Below are 9,355 nucleotides of genomic sequence, written 5' to 3' on the forward strand. Positions count from 1 at the left end.
TATGAAATAGTTATACGCATTATTGAAGTTTTTAACTTCTAAATAGAATGACACTGCAGAATCATACCTAAGATTGCGCAGTTAAGGAATAACCGTAAATATCTGAGTTATTATCAATAGGATAACAAAATCATTTTAGGTTTATATTTATCAATACAAAATATACATGATCAGTAAACTACAGCAGCAGAGAGGTAATACTGCCACTGAACTTTTCAAAAAAACAAAAAACGGGAAATGCACACTCTTTCGTTCACCTGTAAAACATGCCCAGAGAGTATGCATTTAGCAAATGTGACAGATGAACGCAATATCATACTCAAATGAAGAGCACTGTTCGTGTCACCGTCTCCCACACTTAATGCACTCGATCCAGTCCTCTGGAAACGCCAAAACCTGTGTTCTCTAGTCCCAACTTTCAGTCTTTTTCTTAAAGCAGACTCCTTCGTACCAAGAGCTGCGGCACCCTTTGTTTGCTTTCTCCATTTTCAATTCGTTGTCTGACCTCACTGACAAGCTCTTCAGTTTAGAAGAGCTTCCTGTCCGAATTTCTTAGTTAATTTGAAGTCATTCAGAAACAAAGCCTATCCCTCGGACTCCACAACGCATTCAAGACGTACAAATTTTCAGTTGTGCCCTAAAGAGAGAGAGGGCGAGGTGGCACACTGATCAGCGCAATGGACTCGCATTCGGGAGGACGACGGTTCAAACCCGTGTCCGCCCATGCTGATTTAGGTCTTCCATGATTTCCCTAAACCGCTTCGGGCAAATGCCGGGATGGTTCCTTTGAAAAGGCACGACTGACTTCCTTTCTCACTCTTCCCTATACCGATGGAACGGATGACCTTGCTATTTGCTCCCCTCCCCTAAACCAACCAACCAGCCAACCCTAAAGAGGACAACGCACTCTCTGGGGTCGTTATATGCGCGTTCTTTCGTACAGAAACAAGGCTTCCAAGCGAAGTCAACAGATGGCCGCATACGTCACATTTGCAAAACATGTGGATGCAGTATGGTAGATTGCAAGCATTTCAAAATGCAATCAAGAATTAGAGGCTATGGCTTGTGTATTATTTACATAACTTATGCAACACAGAACTAGAACTACACCAAGAAAGCTGAAAAGTGATTCTTACCTGCTTCACTTCGGAAAAAAAGGTTTTCTTCACCCAACTTCTACGAAGTGTTTGTGATACCAGTCTGAACACATCATTGGCGAGCTGATCAGTTCAGTCAACTGTCAGGAATAAAAGCTGCGCTCTCTTTGGTGGTAGATTTACCCTACGTACCTACTGTAATGACAATTTGATTTAAAGGTTCAGGGCAAATTTGTTATATAGTAATACTCAAGTCCTTTGTTATTTCATATAATGTAATTCTCCTTCATACAATTTATAACAAGACTTAGGTCAATCAGTAGTGCTGCTACTAACAAAATCGCTACAGAAACATCGAGTAAACTGTGTAAATACTTGCAGTTAAACTATAAGACTAAAAAATACAAAAGGAATTGAGGACTAGTAAACGTAAAACGAATTGTATTGGTTCACTGTATTCTGTACAGTAACATAGAGTTCTCAAGAAAAACCGTGTCAAAACAAGCTTAATAAATTATAAACCTCGTTTATTTTAATTTTATATTTTCGAAGTATTCGCGAGGATCAGAAAATCAACTGCAAGTGGTGCTAAACATGGCAGTTCGTTTTCCATAGCAGAATTTTTCGAAACACTGATTTTGATAATACTGATTGAAATTGCTTGGCAAATCGCTTGTGTGTCAGATGTCGAGGCGAGCGACTGATTGCAGGCGATATCGCATGCGATGCATCGCTGCGATCAGTCACTCGTGTCTGTGGCCCCTAAGACGCACCTGAAGTTGACATCTTGCAAGCTAACGCCATCTAGCGGCAATTATTGTGACTAACTAGCTGACTTCCGATTTAAGTTCTCTGCATAAGGGTATCGATGAGTGCTGTTTCACACACATAATTATGTGGAAAACTCTTTTCATTAATTGTGACAGTATTTAGTAGTTAAATAGAAGTGTGTGTAGAATAAATGAACAAATATTGGCAAATAGCCCAAATGCCTTCGGAGATAGAGTAACGCTCATAGGTAAACCAGATATGTATGGTAGTTAGGAGAAGTATCAAAAGATAGAAGTGTCTCGATAGCCCGTCTCTTTCAGGAACTTCATTGTGAGAATGCAAAGTGAGCAGTCATAGACATCGTTCAGCAAGAAAGCCTCTAATCTACAGTCGTATAAAATGTTACTTCGGAACTGCCAAGTGTGTTGTAAAACGAAGCTGTCGTTACGTATAATGTTGGCCGAGGAATCCACAGTTATTGAATAGCCGCCTTTTGCAATGATGAAATAGACGTCAACTACACAAAAGAACTGGTGTCTTACATGGAATCATATCTAGTGAACGTAGATAAGCGGCAAAATTGCTGCAGTTGACGGTATTAGGTAGATAGGTAGCAACGGCTGTGGAGGCGTGAGGCTGCTCGTGTAAGTGACTATGGCATTCAAATATTTTTATACTAAGTATTGTCACAAAACGATGAAAGTGTCACAGGCTGTAACAAAAGTGCTTTAGTGTATATAGCCAAGCTCTGTCTTGTATATGTGAAATGGTCGTAGTAATTATTTAAGTGAAAAATACTTCCGTTGTTACGTGCGTTCACATTTCGTAAGCAGTGAATTAATTACCTTCCTATTTTCAAATTTCACAGCTCTGTATATTAATGCTGGAGCAAGGTAAATTCAGACACATATTCATAGTTAAACAAATGCATTCAACAACACATTTAAAAAAATAACTTTCTATCAAAATTTGTACGACGTGCAGTGAAAAGCAGGATTCTAACTATTTCAGTGAGCAGATTGTGTCAATTATCATTCAGAGGATGCACTGATTACAGCAGCAGCAGTTTTTTTCTTTTTTTTCGTTGTGTATGTTCAAGTTACACCATTTGTAACACCTATATCGATTAGAAGTAGGTTTATACTATGTAACTATGTATCTGTGATTATGAAGTGTTTGTTCTCTGTTACTGAAGGTCATTGATTTTTGACAGGAAATTTAAAGTTTGTAATGTATGGATGGAAAAGACTAAATAATGTTTAAAATAATGAAATATCATAATATATGTATGCTTATAAAGAAAACATTGTATATTGGTAGCTGATTCATGCTTAGGACACTTGTATAACATAAAAAATGTAGGAAAGTCTCTCCGCAACGGAAGTGGCATGGAGCGATGTAAAAGGTGGTTTTGGCGGTCGAGCTGGGCGGCTCTTTGGTAGGAACGGTACGCAGTCAGTGGCTAGCCGTTGCACGGTACACGTCGAGGGTGCCAATGGAGGCATTTGGAAGCCGTTTTGCAAGGAATTTTGCCTCGGATGTGGATGTGGCTGTTACATAGTACTCTCGGCAACAAGGAATGGCACGTAAAATATCGGTAGCCAAGAAGAAATTGTAAAGAACATCAAACATCAAGAGCCGTGAGTACATTTAGCCGCCACGTCACTTGCCACTACTACGTCGCCACTGCTCCACCAACTTCATGCATACTGATATATATTAGAGCATGGACCAATTAATTTGTGTGAGTGTTTTCAATAATAGTCCAAGGGCTATAAACCCGTGTTTAGAACCATAACTTTTATCTTAATCATGAACCTATGCAAGATCCCCTCCTAAGTGTTCAGAAAACCGAGTATCCTGTTCCTATCGTATTAGTGATTTATTTCTGTGTATTAAATGTAATAAAATTCAGTGCCAGACCGTGTAAATGTTACTGTCTAAAATACCTGCTTCATAGGTGATGAAAAAGGCACACAAGTTAAACTTATTTGAAAGATAATTTAGCCTTGATTGCTATCATGAACGATTATTTTGAGATTAATCGATTTCTCAGTGTTCAGTAATTTGCTTTAGAGGATGAAAACATAAACTATTCCAAGTGGGGCTAAGAATTAAATTTAGTCGAATTGAATCTTACTACTGAAATAATCATAGAGTTTGTCTAGTGATACAGTACGAGTTTATGGGTCCCCACCATAATTTTCTCATATTAGAAAGGTAATTAGAACATATTGCTATTAAAGAAATCTGATACAGTTCTATAAATGGGAGTATTAACAGTGTAATTGTGGTATTATTTCATTTCATTTGTGGTAATTTTATGTTAGTTTAGTCAGAAACTTTTCCACATCCAACTTTAGTTCAGTGTTTCCTGCAGTAACATCTCAGTACTGAGCCACGTAATGGCCGTCATTGTAACTGTTATTATTACGAGTGAGGTACAATTTTGCTTTCTATGATTACTGGTTTGTACAGTAATGATAACTACTGCTACTCACAACTTAGACTGCCCCGTATTTGTGTGTATCCAGTGTGCTATACAAAGGGAACCTTAATGAAAGTCACTACAACAACTAATATTAATTTTTCTTGAACATAATATTTCAAATTAATGTGCCTAATTGGGCTAGCGACCGTTCGATTTTTCATTCGTGTATGAACATTACTACTTTCGTTATCCCCAAAGTAAAAGCCTGTTTAGTTTTTCTATTAATTACAATGTATTCAAAATTACTGTCCGTTAGACCCACGCACGGTCAAAAATTAATGTTGGTTTGTGTCACAGCAAGCGAGTGTTATCCATTCAATAGGTAAAGTCTTGATTTGAGTGAAACGTTTCAATTAATTCACGTTTAGTACGATAACTATTCGAAAGTGTTAAAGTCAAATACAGTATTGTGATCCTGAGTGTTAATTATAAAATTACACGGGTAGCCAGTCACCACAGTGCACATTGCACCTTCAGTACAGCGCAGATTATTCACACATTACTTTACTATTTGTTCTTTTACGTAACTGTTGTTTAATGTATAGTTCTGTGTATGTTGATATTGTGTTGTAGTGGATAAGGCATTAGGTAATGTTATTCAGATTAATGTGTCACATTTCCGAGATTCATCCTAGCCCCAGCCATATTGTCATTAGAGTGTAGGTTAGAGTGAAGATAATTGTAAGAGGTCCATGATTAAAGCTAGCGCACTCGAGCAGATGTAATTTCGATGTATTGCTCACGCGCTGTCTGCGATATGTAAGGTATAAGAGAATCTCAGACCAGAGAGCAGTGTTGTCAGTAGTAGCAGTAAGTAGTTGCTAGCTAGCAGTCGTGTGTATGGAATTGGCTGGGCCGGTCGTGGGGAGCGATGGCGGAGCCTGAGCGATATAATGTAAGGTAAAAGCAGCCTCGCGCATTATACCTTACATATCGCATGCAGCGCGTGAGCAATCCATCGAAATTACAAATGGTCGAGTGCGCTAGCAACAAATTCTTTAATCATGGATCTCTTGCATAATGACTTGTTTATTCCTCTTCTATTCTGTTTTGATATAACATTGAAAGTGCACTAGCTTGAGGGCATTATCTTATCATCAAATACATATTGCATAATTAGTTCCCACAGCGATTTCTGTCGTATCTGTCTGACGCCACACGGTCAATATAAGGTCGTTCCTAATTAGGAGCAGACGAATAAGATTGATAGCATAAAAGAAGCTTATTATTACAAACTTGCTCAATCGTAAAAATGTTCTTGATCATTCGACGCTAGTGAACTCGCCAATCGCGAACCGTACGGTGGGTCACCCCGATCTAGTAGGTAATTGGTTTCTGAAGGGCTCCTAACTGGAGGCAGCATGTGCGGCACTTCGGATCGGCTCATTGACAACTCGCTTCACAAACTAGTTCCATTTCAGGACCCCCGTGCGCATTTTCTCTTATCTTCCATTCTTCAAAACATGGCTCTGAGCACTATGGAACTTAACATCTGAGGTCAACAGTCCCCTAGAACTTAGAACTACTTAAACGTAACTAACCTAAGGACATCACACAGGATTCGAACCTGCGACCGTAGCAGTCGCGCGGTTCCGGACTGAAGCGTCTAGAACAGCTCGGCCACCGCGGCCAGCTTCCCTTCTTCATCCTAACACTTGGGCTTTGTCGCATTCCTAGTGACCCTGCGTTCCTGAGCTTCAGAATGCTCTCTGTCAGTTGTTTGAACGTAAATGTACGTAAATGACGTTCATCAGTTGTGTCCCAGCGTTAATACCAGATGTAAACAGATGACTTCTAGTTGTATCTATGTGCAAAACCAGTATGCCAGAAGACAGCTCCCGAGAATCTCAATTCCAAATGTGTGCATTATCAAATAGGTTCAGGATATCGGGTTAAAGCTCAACCCATCCAAAACCCACGAAGTACAGGTTGATCGTCCTAGGGTCAGCAGCCCCAAATATCGGAAATCCCAACCAGCTTTAACCCTAAATGCGACAAATACCAACTTCTCTCCTTCAGAAAGAGTCTATGAGTAATAACAGATAAAAAAGTAAATTTGACTTAGTACATAACTGCAATGTGCAAGAAGGCATCAGTATCTCTTCATGCCCTACATAAACACAAGAATCTCTTCCTTCTTGACCTGAAAAAAAGCTTGTACAAACGCTTATACTTCCAGTAATTGACTACAGCGATGTTATCCTGCAAGACTTTTCTCAGAGAAGCTGACGGCATCTGTCTTTGGGTAAGAATGTGATCGTTACATCAGTGATGTTCGACTCTTTGATCGTTATTTCACTGTTATACACTCCTGGAAATGGAAAAAAGAACACATTGACACCGGTGTGTCAGACCCACCATACTTGCTCCGGACACTGCGAGAGGGCTGTACAAGCAATGATGACACGCACGGCACAGCGGACACACCAGGAACCGCGGTGTTGGCCGTCGAATGGCGCTAGCTGCGCAGCATTTGTGCACCGCCGCCGTCAGTGTCAGCCAGCTTGCCGTGGCATACGGAGCTCCATCGCAGTCTTTAACACTGGTAGCATGCCGCGACAGCGTGGACGTGAACCGTATGTGCAGTTGACGGACTTTGGGCGAGGGCGTATAGTGGGCATGCGGGAGGCCGGGTGGACGTACCGCCGAATTGCTCAACACGTGGGGCGTGAGGTCTCAACAGTACATCGATGTTGTCGCCAGTGGTCGGCGGAAGGTGCACGTGCCCGTCGACCTGGGACCGGACCGCAGCGACGCACGGATGCACGCCAAGACCGTAGGATCCTACGCAGTGCCGTAGGGGACCGCACCGCCACTTCCCAGCAAATTAGGGACACTGTTGCTCCTGGGGTATCGGCGAGGACCATTCGCAACCGTCTCCATGAAGCTGGGCTACGGTCCCGCACACCGTTAGGCCGTCTTCCGCTCACGCCCCAACATCGTGCAGCCCGCCTCCAGTGGTGTCGCGACAGGCGTGAATGGAGGGACGAATGGAGACGTGTCGTCTTCAGCGATGAGAGTCGCTTCTGCCTTGGTGCCAATGATGGTCGTATGCGTGTTTGGCGCCATGCAGGTGAGCGCCACAATCAGGACTGCATACGACCGAGGCACACAGGGCCAACACCCGGCATCATGGTGTGGGGAGCGATCTCCTACACTGGCCGTACACCACTGGTGATCGTCGAGGGGACACTGAATAGTGCACGGTACATCCAAACCGTCATCGAACCCATCGTTCTACCATTCCTAGACCGGCAAGGGAACTTGCTGTTCCAACAGGACAATGCACGTCCGCATGTATCCCGTGCCACCCAATGTGCTCTAGAAGGTGTAAGTCAACTACCCTGGCCAGCAAGATCTCCGGATCTGTCCCCCATTGAGCATGTTTGGGACTGGATGAAGCGTCGTCTCACGCGGTCTGCACGTCCAGCACGAACGCTGGTCCAACTGAGGCGCCAGGTGGGAATGGCATGGCAAGCCGTTCCACAGGACTACATCAAGCATCTCTACGATCGTCTCCATGGGAGAATAGCAGCCTGCATTGCTGCGAAAGGTGGATATACACTGTACTAGTGCCGACATTGTGCATGCTCTGTTGCCTGTGTGTATGTTGTGCCTGTGGTTCTGTCAGTGTGATCATGTGATGTATCTGACCCCAGGAATGTGTCAATAAAGTTTCCCCTTCCTGGGACAATGAATTCACGGTGTTCTTATTTCAATTTCCAGGAGTGTATATACAGCTATCCTGGCTGCATACAGACAAGCGCACAGATTCTTATACCCTGTGTCTTCTCAACGAACACTTTTCCTCGTATCTCTCCTCGACCTTAACGCTCTTATCTGAACAACATGGGAGAAACACCCGCTTCCGTCAGAGCAAAATCCTTTCTGTCATACTCTACCGTTCAAACATTTTCTTTCAGTAGCAGGAACCTGCATTATATTAAAGAACTGAATAACTTCTCCAACTTCAGACGACAGTTAATGACATATCTCCTAAAGCTACAACAAGGATTACCATTGCCCTTGTACGCACTCGTTACCCTCGTAAATCCTTCTTCCCAACAAAATCTTCCTCGTTTCCCAGTATTTTCAGCTGGCGCAGTCTCCTTACATTTTCTATATCCAGAACTCGCCATATCAGAAAACATCTTTCTTGTACATCTACAAATTCTTTTTATATCTGCCAGCATCATTATTGTTATTATTGTCGTTATTGTTGTTATTGCAAATGAGAATGTCGGTACGATTATGAGACAAAGGATAAGAACTAAAATAATCACATTTAACCAATTAACTGACTATAGCCGGCCGGAGTGGCCGTGCGGTTCTAGGCGCTGCAGTCTGGAACCGAGCTCCCGCTACGGTCGCAGGTTCGAATCCTGCCTCGGGCATGGATGTGTGTGATGTCCTTAGGTTAGTTAGGTTTAATTAGTTCTAAGTTGTAGGCGACTGATGACCTCAGAAGTTAAGTCGCATAGTGCTCAGAGCCATTTGAACCATTTTTGTTGTTGTTATTACTATTATTGGTAACAGCTGTAGTAGTACAAGTACTGCCAACATAAACTTTCTTACCTCATAGTCAATATTATTTACTCATACCTGCCACTTAAGACACTGAATAGTATTTGTCATACTGAAATTGTTAGGAAACTACGACATAAAAAAGTACTATATGTGTGAAAACCTGGTCCGATATAAGACAGGGCCTGAGGGCCCTAATCAGATCAGATTAAATAAATAAATATATGAACAGATTACATAAATAAATATATGATCAGATTAAATAAATAAATATATACAAAGGTGGGGTTCTACCTCCCGCCAGTATGTGGTCCATGTGGTCGCCAGTGCGGTAACAGTGATTTACGTTCTAATCTTGTGGGTACCGGCTAGTCATTGTAGTCTTTTTTTTTTTTTTTTTTTTTTTTGCCGGGCTCCATTTAAGATTAGCGAAGTTTTCTTGTTCAAGCGTGAGTCGTACATTAGTGTTACA

The sequence above is a fragment of the Schistocerca piceifrons genome, chromosome 4, assembly GCF_021461385.2.
Source record: "Schistocerca piceifrons isolate TAMUIC-IGC-003096 chromosome 4, iqSchPice1.1, whole genome shotgun sequence".
NCBI classification, from domain to species: domain Eukaryota; kingdom Metazoa; phylum Arthropoda; class Insecta; order Orthoptera; family Acrididae; genus Schistocerca; species Schistocerca piceifrons.